The sequence below is a fragment of the Ursus americanus genome, chromosome 11, assembly GCF_024610735.1.
Source record: "Ursus americanus isolate L20-20 chromosome 11, mUrsAme1.1.p, whole genome shotgun sequence".
NCBI lineage: Eukaryota > Metazoa > Chordata > Mammalia > Carnivora > Ursidae > Ursus > Ursus americanus.
In genome coordinates, this window is record NC_142137.1 from 60,691,249 (window position 1) to 60,703,558 (window position 12,310).

A 12,310-nucleotide genomic window follows, 5' to 3' on the forward strand; every position below is an offset into this window, starting at 1 on the left:
GAAAGCCAATGGCATGAGGTCCATATATGGCCCCAACATCTGTTTCTATGTGGACTTTGCATCAAGCTCAGACAGAAACTTAAGGTACCAACCTTGGACATAATGGCAGCAACCTGGCCTGCCTCCTATCTGACCCATCACTATACTTCCCTTAGGCTTTTGAGTTGGCCATCTTTGCCATCTACGTTCAGATTGTTCCATTCGCTTGGTCTGCTCTTCACCCTCATATGCAAAGTGTCCTTCAAAATCCTGTTGTGCTCTCTGCTTTCCCTCGCCAGCCCTCTGTGTCTGAGGTGCCATTCCAGCTCATCTTGGGTGGGAACGACCTCGACGGCTTGGTCCTAGGTTTTCTTCCCGTTTAGTCTTCTCACAGATCTCCTTGGCTTTGAGCAATTCTGGTGTCCTCTCAGGGACAACCCGTCTCTACAGATTTTGACATAAATAGGCGTGCAAATGGAAAAATTTCTTTAATTCTTTGAAGTCACAAGATGAGCACAAATAGCTATGACTACAAACATGAGATGATTATCATTGTTTTCTAACAGTGGTGACGGGTGGTACAGGGCGATTTATCCAGCCTGCCTGGCTCCTGGGTGAGCCACAGTGTGAACTTGAGCTCGTAGCCAAAGAATTTAAGTTTGAATCAAGTTGTTAAGTTAGAGCAAGAGCTCTTTCTGGCTACCCAGTGACTCAGCCCAAATCGAAAGACGCGTTCAGATACCCCTGCTCAACTCAATCATAGCCTCAGATGACACTCTCTTTTGTTTGGTGTCAGGAATTTGTCTCGGTTCTACGATGGTTGCTCACCTCGCTGACAGAATGCAGAATGATTCCTGTTTCCCTGTTGTTTCCTGAACGATGAACGCTGACCTAAAATCCCTTTTGTCAACAAGTCTGGAAGGAACCCGTCTTCACGTGAGGGCTTTTTCCGGTCCTCCCGGGGTTGTTTGTCACCTCAAAGGCCACAGCAGGATGTTTCTCTCCTCAGTTCCTCAGGGCCTCTCATCCTCGGCTGTCCTTGAAGAACTAAACAGGAATGATGTCATGCTCTAGAGGTCTCTTAATCTACATTCCAGGAGAATGAAATACCTCGCCATGTCTGACCACGCAGCCTTGTCTTAGTAAATGGAGACCTACGTATGTGTGTAGAGATGCATGTATATTTATATGTTTGCAATCCTACACGTGTGTGTACCGTATAGACACACATATACTCACGTGTGTGCGTACATTCAGGTGTATGTACACACGAATGGTGTCTGTGTGCGTGTTCTTAGAACTTGAGCTATCACTAGAGCCCTATGCCAACACTTGCACAAAACTATTCAGCTCACGGCTTAGGGCAACTTCACATTTTGAGTGTCTGTCCTATAACAAGTAACATGCCTGTGTCGTATAATCCTGTGTGATAGGTGCTATTTTGTAGGTGAGTAAGCTGAGGCCCAGCTCACACAGCTAGTAAGTGTCTGGGCTGAGATATGACCTCAGACCCTTCTGGCTCAGAGCCTTTCTCTCCTTTCCTCTCCTGCTCCTTACTCAGGCTACTTCTCGCGGAAGGCTCTGTCCCTGCCTCCTGAACCTGCCTGCCCTTAAGATCCTGCTAAGCTTCTCTTTCTTCCTGAAATCCTCCTTCCCCCAGCTTCCAGAGTTCTCAACTTGGTGGGGTGCTAAAGCTCGCTCAGGCTGGCTCACACTGACTCCAAGGGCCAATTGTTCGTTAGCACCTCTTCCTGCTCCGTGTTCGGTGGCATCACATTGGAAGCTTGAAATTGGCCATGGTGGGGATATTTACACCACAGAAATAATTACACCACAGCTTCCCTATGGGTTGTCTCCCACTTGCCCAACCTTCTTGGCCATGCGACCACTTTCTAGGTGGGTTTTTGACCTCTCTCCATTAGGGTCCTCCAGTCAATTCTACTGGTCCCTCCCCAGTGGCCTTTTCTGGAACTCGATGTGTCATAAAATATTTATTAATTCAGTTGAACTGAATGGTTAAAACCAAATGCTAATAAAACAATGTAGGAGAAAGTTCATTCAGAGGATCTTTCTCGCTGTGTGTTCCTTGGTTCATTTGATTCCAAATCTCTATAAAAACACAGAACTCTATGTCCCACTCTAGAATCAATAAATTAGAATTGGGGGAGGGGATAGATTTGAAAATCCACATAGTTCTAAATTGCTTTATTAAATAGCAAATAGTTTGCATGGTTCCAAAATCAGTGTATAGAAGCATATATACAGCAAAGCACTTAGACTACTCCTGTATGTCCCTCTCCCCAGTCACCCTCTTGCCCTGTGGCCCCTATATTATCTTTTCTTTCTTACTGCAACTATGCACATATATTCTCACTTCCCCTTTCTTGCAAAAGTTAAACATATATATCTGCCCCACCTGTCATTTTTTTTCACGTAACACTAAATCTCAGAGACTTCTTGATGCTAGGAGTATATAGATAGGTATTCCCACTATATTTTTTTATACTGCATAATATTCCATTGGGTGGTTCTACCATAGTTTAATAACCCATCTCGTACTGCTTTGTACTTGGATTACTTCCAATGTTTTGCTATTACAAACAATGTCACAATGAATGACCATCTGCATATGTCACTTATGATATGTCCAGGTATCTCTCTGGGACAGATGATCAGAAGCAGGGTTTCTGGGTCAAAAGGTAAATGCACTGTAATTTTGTTAGGTATTGCCAGAAACTTCTTCACAGGGACTAGGCCAAAACATATGAGAGTCTCAATTCCTCCCTTAGTGTTGCCAGAAGAGAGCGTCGTACATTTGCCAATTTGATATGTTAGAATGGTACTTTGTGAATTTTGATTTGTATTTCTCTTATTGTAAATGAAGTTGAGCATCTTTTCATGTTTAAGGTCAGATAATCTACACTTTTGACAGAATCCTTGGATAAGACTTATGTACTTAGCTTTTAAATTTTCTGGTCCAAAGCCATAGAACCTGAGGGAAGACATGGTGAAATGAACCCTAATGCTAAGAAGTAGATTGCCATCCAGCTGACTTCCCGAAGACTATTAGCTGCCTCCCCAAGGAATGGTCTCCCACTGGCACACGGTCCCTCCATGACTTGAACCCAAAAAGTTTACCTTACTCCATCCTAAGCAGACAAGCTAAGAGATTCTGTAAGATGTAGCCCATGACTCACTTCTAGGCTAGATAAGAAGACGCTAAGGGACATGGAAATGCTGGTGGAAGATAGGCTTTCTCTGGAGCATTGGTCGTTGTGTTCTGTTCTCCCATTTCAAGGGACGTGGGAGTATACTCTTCCCCTATGCCTCATACCTCGCATAAGGGCTTCACAGGGCCCACTTGGAAGGTTTTGCATGAGTCCCCAGAGTTTGATGGGCATGGCAATGGATGGAAGAGACTAAATATGTGATGCTGTAGCTGCTTTGGGTCCGTACGTTCTAGGGTGACCAGCCACCCCCATTTGTCCAAGACTGAAAGATCTCTTAGATGTGAGACTTCAGTGCTAACAACAGGACAAAACCAGGATGGTAGGTCACCAAGAGTCAGGCAAATATATTTTTCCAAGGAACAAGACGTGGACTCTGAAGATATTACTTAGCCATGAGTCATCCTGAAAAGAGTCCCATTCTAAAGGAGCACCAGGGAGGGCAAGGGAGCCCAACAGAATGATCCACAACACCGTGCCAGGCCTGTGTGGGAACCACAAGCAGCTAGACTCAGAAGCTTTGTCAGGGCAAAGAATTGCAATGAAAGGAAGCCCAAATGCACCCCACCAAGGATGAACTTGCACTTGAATGTCTGGCACAAGGTGCCAATGGCAGGTCACACCTCTCCTAGCTAAGGATTGTGCCCTTTTCCTCCAGCTCTCTATGGTGGACATTGGGATGCCCGGACACAGGACGAAGGACTTATCTGGAGGGCTTATCTCTGCAGAGAGCCACCTGCTCAAGGCCACACTCCCTTCCTGGGGAGGCCAGCATGCCATGGCTGACAGATGTGGGAGAATAAAGGCCTGATTCCCTGGCCACACCTGGGACAACTCTGAAGGGTCGTCCTAGCTTCAAAACTGTCTGGGACCAGGTAAGGTCCTATAGAGAGACACAGCATCACAGCTCATCAGCTCTACCTTCTGGCCTGTCTTCCTGCTCTTCCCCTCTCCCTCTACTCCTCTTCCCTGTTCTCCTCTCCTCCTCCTCCCCTCTCACAAGGGATGATGACAAGGTTTCACTCAGAGGCAAGTAAAACAACTGGTATGGAGTGAGTTGACTGGGGCCAAGAAAGTTTTTTGTCCCATCCACTGAATACAGTCCATTCAATACACCACTTATAGAAACTTCTAGTGACTTTCACTATCCACAAAATGAGTGAAACAGTGCCAAATCTGCTCCTTGTTTCACAAAGACCTCAAAGAGAAACGAAAGGTGGTTCGAACTCTGAGATACGGGTAGTCAACGGTCTCAGGCACTATTCTAAAACCAGACACAGCCCTCAGAACACCACCACTAAGGTGACCAAGGGCAGGATGTGGGGATTTTCTGAGTCACTTCACCCAGTTAGTTATTAACCCAGTTTTCCAAGTGGGCTTAAAGGATCTCCTTAATAGAAATGATATGGGCCATGTGTTGGCCCCAGGCAAATGTGAAAGTTTGGACTCTCACCTCAACTTTTCTGAGCCTTTGAAGACCCCAGTCACATTTGGTCAGGGGCTTACGTTATTTTTGAAAAAGTACTTTCCATGTGTAGCTGAGATCATGTCACCAATGCCTCAAGAACAGAAACTTTGGCCTGTCTTTTCAGGGGTGTGAAAATCATGGGACAGAAGGTTACAGTCTCCCACCTCCTTCTCACCAGGTGTTCTGGGCCCTGGGGTACTGGAGAGGTTTACAGAACCTAAGAAATGAGTGTGCATCCTGTGATGTTTTCATATTAAGGGTCAAAAAAAAAAAAAAAAACCCACAAAACAAAACCACAGGTCAAAGGAACCAGGAAAAGGGAAATAAATACACTTTATCCACAAAATGTATTTTTAAACATCTGTTTTTCCTGTGCAGCTGTCTGGCCTGATTCCTCCATTGAAGAGCAAAAAGTTTTAAAAAATAATAACAATTAGGGGCGCCTGGGTGGCACAGCGGTTAAGCGTCTGCCTTCGGCTTAGGGCATGATCCCAGCGTTATGGGATCGAGCCCCACATCAGGCTCCTCTGCTATGAGCCTGCTTCTTCCTCTCCCACTCCCCCTGCTTGTGTTCCCTCTCTCACTGGCTGTCTCTATCTCTGTCAAATAAATAAATAAAATCTTTAAAAATAATAATAATAATAATTAAAAATATTTTTTTTCAATTTACCTAGGATTAGAGTACATTAGGATTGGAAAGGGACATACAGTTCATTTAGTGAAACCATTATCTTATGTAGGCGAGGAATGACACCAGAAAGGTGACTTGTTGGTTAGTGATGGGACCCAATTTTGCTGACACAGGGTAGCCCACTGTAATAATCTCTTATGTATGTATTTATTGTATTCCACCACTAATAATCTCACTTGAGAATTTCGTTCTCCAGTAGGTGAGAAAGGTGTTGTCTCCTCCAGATAACAGAGTTTTAGAAACGTTAGGTGATTTGCTTCAAATCTCACAGCTAATAACTTGTCAAAATTATTCAATGGTTCTCCATACATTTTCAGACAAAATGCTTCCTGTTCCCACCCTCTCGCTGGCCCCGCCCCTTCACTGGCTCCACCCCTTCCCTGGCCCCACCCTCTCCCTGGCCCTGCCTTCCCCCTGGTCCCTCCTATCCTTCCAGCCCATCTCAGCCCTGGTGGGGTTTCCCACTTGGTCCCCTTATACTATACCTGCCATGGTTCCAGTGGCACATCCGGCCACGCAGAAGCTGCTGGGGCAAATAGCAGGGTCCTGCAGGGCAAGGCTGGGATCTCAGCTCCAACACTAGTTGTGCTGGGTGAGCCATGCGGCTCCCTGAGATCCAACTTCCTCACCCACGGAAGGGAAGCGGGGACTAGCCCACCTCCAGGGCTGGCTCCTACAAGCCCAGCCTCTAGCTCCGTCCGACACCGGATCCACAGCGTGGTTCAGCCACGCAGCACCCAAGGCTCCCAACCAAGCCTTCTTAGCTCACTTCCCTAACTTCCTTTTACTCCTTTTTTCTAATAACATGTCAGCTGAAACTAAAACTAGGTTTCCGGGGAACGCCAATCCCATTATCAATCCAAGCGATTGGTATGTACTATTTAAAACTTAAGGGTATTTCACAAAGGTTATTTTCAATGCAGAAATTTTATTTTCTTGAATGAAGATTGTGAATGAATGAATGAATGAATGAGTGAGTGAGTGAGTGAAAAATAGGAATGTGTCCTTCGGAACTTAGTTGAAATGGATGGATTCCCCGATATCCTTAAGTCCCTTGTTATTTGTTGACACAACATCTAGTAATTTTCCTCATCACAACTGAAACTAAATAATAATGTATGAGCTATTTAACACCCGCCTACCCAGCTAGAATATCAACTTCATTTCTCTTTTGATTGTTTTATCCTGAGTGCCTAGTATAGTCTGTGACACAGAGCAGAACCTCAATAAATATTTTTTATAATAATTTTTTTATTATATTATGTTAGTCACCATACAGTACATCCCTGGTTTTTGATGTAAAGTTCCATGATTCATTAGTTTCCTGAATGAACGAATAACCACTGTGATCATGGCTCTCAAAGTGCTGCTAGGACCGCAGATCGGCAGCAGAGGCCCTCCCTGGGAACCTGTAGAAATGCAAATTCTAGGGCCTCCCTGGAGCCTTTTTGAATCCAGATGGTGGGGGTGGGGCAGCCCAGCAATCGATGTTTGGATGAGCCCTCCAGGGGACTCTGCTGTACCCTCAAGGGTTCTGGTGAAACAGGGTAAGGCTTAGTGCAAAACCCTCTCCCATAAGGGATCTGAACAATAGGCAGAGGAAGACACAAAGAAACCTTAATCTACGGCTTTGGCAAACACGGAGGGATGAGGAGAGGGGTGAGTTTGAGGACGAATTCTGGCCCCCAAAGAGCTACTGGTGTGGAGACATGAGACTGTCCCCATGCATATGAAGGGTACAACCTCTGTAACAGCTTCCCTGGCCTCTTACGGTCTGTTTGCTGGAGTAACAAAGTGTGGTGGGGTCCAGATTTGTGAGCCCTTGGTGGGAGGGATTGCTGGCCCTGAAAAATACCCTGGAAATTGCGTCCTTCAGTCTGAGAAAGCAGTCATCCACTATTAGCTATTAGGTGGCTTCCCCCAAGTCCTGGTTGGTGGTCTGGGGACTTGTGAGGCAAGACTGTCCAACTGAACTTCCTATTCTCTTTTTCCAGAATTAGTTAGAAATTTTGATGTAGAAATTACACGTTTCTTGATGCTTACAATTGTTTAAGGCTCATACGAGTAGAAAAGAATGAATGGAGGACACTTGGACACACCCACTTGGATGATTATCCCCAAAAGGACCAGATTCAAGTCACTATCTCCCCCTGGACTTGAGGATTTGGACTGTTAACCTCTTCTGTAGGGCACCTGACTTTCTGTTTCAATTCATGTTTTTCCATTTCTGGTGGCCCCCCAGTCCACTCCTCCCCCCCAACTCTGTTCTCACCGGCTGTCCCACTGAGCATGGTCTCCTTCCCCACCTGGACCCCCAGCGTGCCACAAGGTTGGGGCTCTGCCCATTAGAACCCTGTGGATTACTAGCTCATAGTTCAACAAACTCCTTTTGTGACCTCCCACCTTGTAAGAACATTTGGCTTACTCTGCCCGGCCAAATTTGTGTAATTTCTAAAAATTGCTCTTTTCATGAGAGGCCAATGGCTATAATTGCATAAAAAACAGATACAGAGATGGGAAAAGAGAAGAGTCTTAGTAAAGAGGGATGTTTGACCATGAGGGGGGCATTATTAGGTCTACCAAATCGCAAGTCTAAAGGATGTGCTAGCAATATGTCATCCTATGGAAATGGAATGTTGAGATGGGTGAGTGAGGGCTTCTCAAGTAAGTGACATGAGTAGGTGGTCAAGACTCCCACGTCACCAGTCGCTGAAGCACTATAACCTGTATCTTAGCTCATGATTATGACCTTGTGACTCTTCCCTATAGCCCACTAGGTGAGAGAGAGGAGAATTTAAAATGGGTGAGAGAAGGGGACTCTGGGTGGCTCAGTAGGTTTAAATGTCTGCCTTCGGCTCAAATCATGATCCTGGGGTCCTGGGATGAAGCCTCACATTTGGGTCCCTGCTCAGTGGGGAGCTTGCTTCTCCCTCTCCCTCTGCTTGCTGCCTCCCTGCTTGTGCTCTCTCTCTCTCTGTCAAATAAATAATAAATAAAATCTTAAAAAATAAAAATAGAAAAATAAAATGTACATAAAGTACCCACAATGCTTTTGGAATAGAAGTCAAACTACATTACATTGTCTTTCCAGTCTCTTTCATTATCTGAATTGCTCCGTTTCATCTTCCAAATTATTTCTGTTCGTAAAAATGTTCTTCCTGAAATACTATTAAGTCTATTTCCAGTCAGTAAAAAAAATGAGCAAACGAAAAGTCAGGGCCTGAGCCCGGCTGAGAACCTTTTGGGCCCACTATTATATTAATAATCATTTTTTCATAAGTGTGTATTTATTCCCTCTGGGTGTGGCCTGGATTCCACTGTAAAAATCGTGATGACCACAGCAGTGTCCTCGGACCAAGACCCAATGGTTTAGCCTCAGCACCTCCACAGGCTCAGCTGAGCCCGTGGGCTGGGTCCTGCCTGTAACAGATGTCCGGGCTTCCCCTGGCCAAGGAGTGCGGTCCCCTCCCAGCACATGAGACACTTCATCCCTCGGGCCCCAGAAGCACCTTCCTGATTTCATCAGGCCAGATGAGATATTTATTTGGGAGATGATCCCAAAGTCATGGCTCAAGCAAACAAATTAAAAGTACAAACTTGGAGCAGGAACAGTCTATGCACGATGAAGACAATGATATTAGCTTAAAAATAGCACATTTTCTCTTGACGAGCCAGCAATATCCCAAAAAATGATTTGGTAAACAGACAGACAAAGTAATCTCTGCAAGAAATCTTCATGTTCTGGAGAACATTACCAAGTCAGAGAATTAGAGAACAGTGTATATGATTTCTCAAAAAAACTTTAAAATTTAATTAAAGCCTCAAAGCACAATAAAGCCCTTACTAAAATAAAAGGTCAACGTATTTCTTTTGTGTGATCTAATCAGTGTGCCTCAAGATTTCACGTGAATGTGAAGCACCCCAGGGGATCCTGTTACAAGGCAGATTCTGATTTCAAAGGGTCTCAGGTAGGGCCCCAGATTTTGCATTTCTAACCAGCCCCATACACGACAGATGCTGCTGGTCTGTGGCCCGCGCTTTGAGTAGCAAGGATGTGGACTGTTCTTAGAGCAATGTTTCTTCAAGGATGGTCACTGGATGACCTATATGAGAACGTCCAGGATCATCTGTTAAAACACAGAGTCCCATGCTCCGCTGGTTAACTAAATCTGGAGGGCAGGGCCGGAGCCCAGGAGTTTGCATGTGGCAGTCCGCTTACGTGATTCTTAACTATGCCCAAGCTTGAGAACGGGCTCTGTTTAATGGGCAAATGGTGAATTCGGGATAACTAAGAACCTTGTGCAGGGAGGACTTTGGCTGCGGTCAGGACGCTCTTGTGTCGGTACCAGGAAGGGATGGTGCCAAGTAGTTGAGCAGAGGGGGCATTTGTAGACTGGCAGGTGCAGGCCACTCAGGAGTCTAGATGCTAGGGAAGGAGTTCTATGAGCCTTCATAATGATGTGATGCTGTTCTAATGTCCATTGCTAAAATAAACTTTAATTCTCAGTATTGAACACAATGCCCCTCTTTTTAAGAAATAATTATGGTTTGGAAAAAGTTGCGGAGAATTCAGTTTTTGCTTTCTTATCTTCTCACTGACTTACATGATCATTTTAGAGGAGTTTAGTATCATTTATGTGGATTCTTAGTTGGTGGTGTATTCTAGCCTTTCAGCGTTTATATATTTCCACTCCTCAGTCCCCATCTCTTTGGTGGAGGAGAAAACAATTTGTAAATAAATGCTAACTTTTACCAAGGTCATTGCTTCTCCAAAAAAATGTGTTAAAGCTTATACTTGTTTTTTTGGGGGGGATCACCTGAGTGGCTCAGTCGGTTAAGTTCCGACTCTTGGTTTCTGCTCAGGTCATGATCTCAGGGTCGTGAGATGGAGCCCCGCATTGGCTCTGCCCTGAGCTTGGAGTCTGCTTGGGACTCTCTCTCTCTCTCCCTTTGCCACCCCCCCCAATATATAAAAAAATAAGTCTTTAAAGACAAGATTGTACTTGGTTGGTAATAACAGCTAGTATTCGCAATGCACTTATGACGCACCTGGAACTGTGACAAGTACATTAAATTTATAATAGCAATTAATCCTAAATATGTGACATGTGCTATCTACTGATTTTTTCCCTCCATCATAAATGTTACTCGATCTGTGAAGGAGGGAGCTGCTCATTCTAAGGTGACACCAAGTAAAGTCATTTGCTGTTTCCCCTCTTCCAAGGTGACATGACCATTTTCTGTGAAAGCTTAAAAACCAAGGGACCACATTTGGCTTTTCTTAAGTAACAGTCACTTCTTTATGCAGTGCGGGGCAGTGCAGCCAAACACACTGCCCCACTCACTTGGGGCTGGGGCATCTGGGTTTGATCACAGCCATAGGGAGCGGGCACCCTGGCTCTGGCCACCGGGCAGGTTTCTATGAACGGAGGGAAGACAGAGAGAGCATCACAGGGTGATGCACTGGCCAAGGGCCAGCCAGGAACTCGGCTCCTCCAGCTCATTTAGGGATAATAAGTGTGTATGTCTCAGATTCAGGATTAATTGCAATTATAAATCTAATTTCCTTGTCACAGTTCCAAGTGCACAATAAATGCCATCTTGACTCATCGCCTTCACACCACACATGTAATCTGCCAGCTTTGCAATCTTTCCAGACTCCCTTGCCCTTCCCCCCACCTCCCCTGTCTGAGTTGCATGGCTTTTCACTTGGATTTCGCAGAAGTCACCCAAGCAGTGCCTGCTTTCTCTCCCTGTGGTCTGTTCACGTTGCAGCATCAAGAGCGAAGGTTCTATATGATGTGATCCTGTTTCACCTCTGATCTCACCTCCTTCTACCCTTCCCTCTGCTCTGTGCAGCCTCCTCAAGCCATGCCAGCCCCAGGATGTTTGCACTTCCTTTGTCTGTTGCTCTTCCCCTCACATCCACATGGTTCAATTCTTTACCTCCCTCATATTTTTTTTTGAATACTACCCTCGCAGTGAGGCCATTTTTGACAAGTTTTTTCCATCCTTAACATATCAATTGCATTAGGACAGAAGCTTCATGAAAGCAGACATTTTCTATGTTTTGTTTACCGCTGTATTCCTGGTTCCTAAAACAGTGTGTGACTTTTAGTAGGCACTCTGTAGTATAATTGTGGAATGAATGAATTTGGGTTTTTTCTACCATCTTAAACTTTATACAACCATTTTTTTCTCCTTTCTTGCCTTTCTTTTTCTTTTCTTTTCTTTCTTTTTTTTTTTTTGGAAAGAGATTTTGGTTTTGGTTTTTTGTTGTTGTTCCCTTCTTGTTTGGAAGATGTAGTACTCTATTTCTGTTCCTGGAGCGGCTAGCCTCTGAATTTTAATTTTTTTAAATATTTAATTAATTTATTTATGTGAGAGAGAGAGAGTGCATGCATGCACATGTCAGCAACTGGGGGGGCGGGGGTAGGATCTTAGGCTGGGGACTGGATCTCAGGATCCTGAGATCATGACCTGAGCCAAAACCAATAGTCAGGCGCTGAAATGACTCTGCCATCCAGGCGCCTCTCAATATTAATTTTTAATTTTACTGTGCGTAAATTTAACTGAATCTAATCAGAATCTAATTAAGAATCTGGTTGGAATATTAACCCTGCAGAAAAATATTGTTTTATCTTCAAGTGACTCATTTCAAGCTGGCTTCCTGGATCATCTCAGTATTTAATCATTTTTTACAAGATGTAAATGTTCAACAATAAAATTGGCTATTGTTACTAAAAAAAATAAATAAAAAGAAAGGGGAAGGGCACCTGAGCGGCTCAGTTGGTTAAGCGGCTGCCTTCTGCTAGTGTCATGATCCCGGGTCCTGGGATCGAGTCCTCCGTGGGGCTCCCTGCTCTGAAGGGAGCCTGCTTCTCTCTCTGCCTCCCTCTCCCTCTCTCCCTCTCCCTCTCTCTCTCATGAATAAATAAAGAAAAT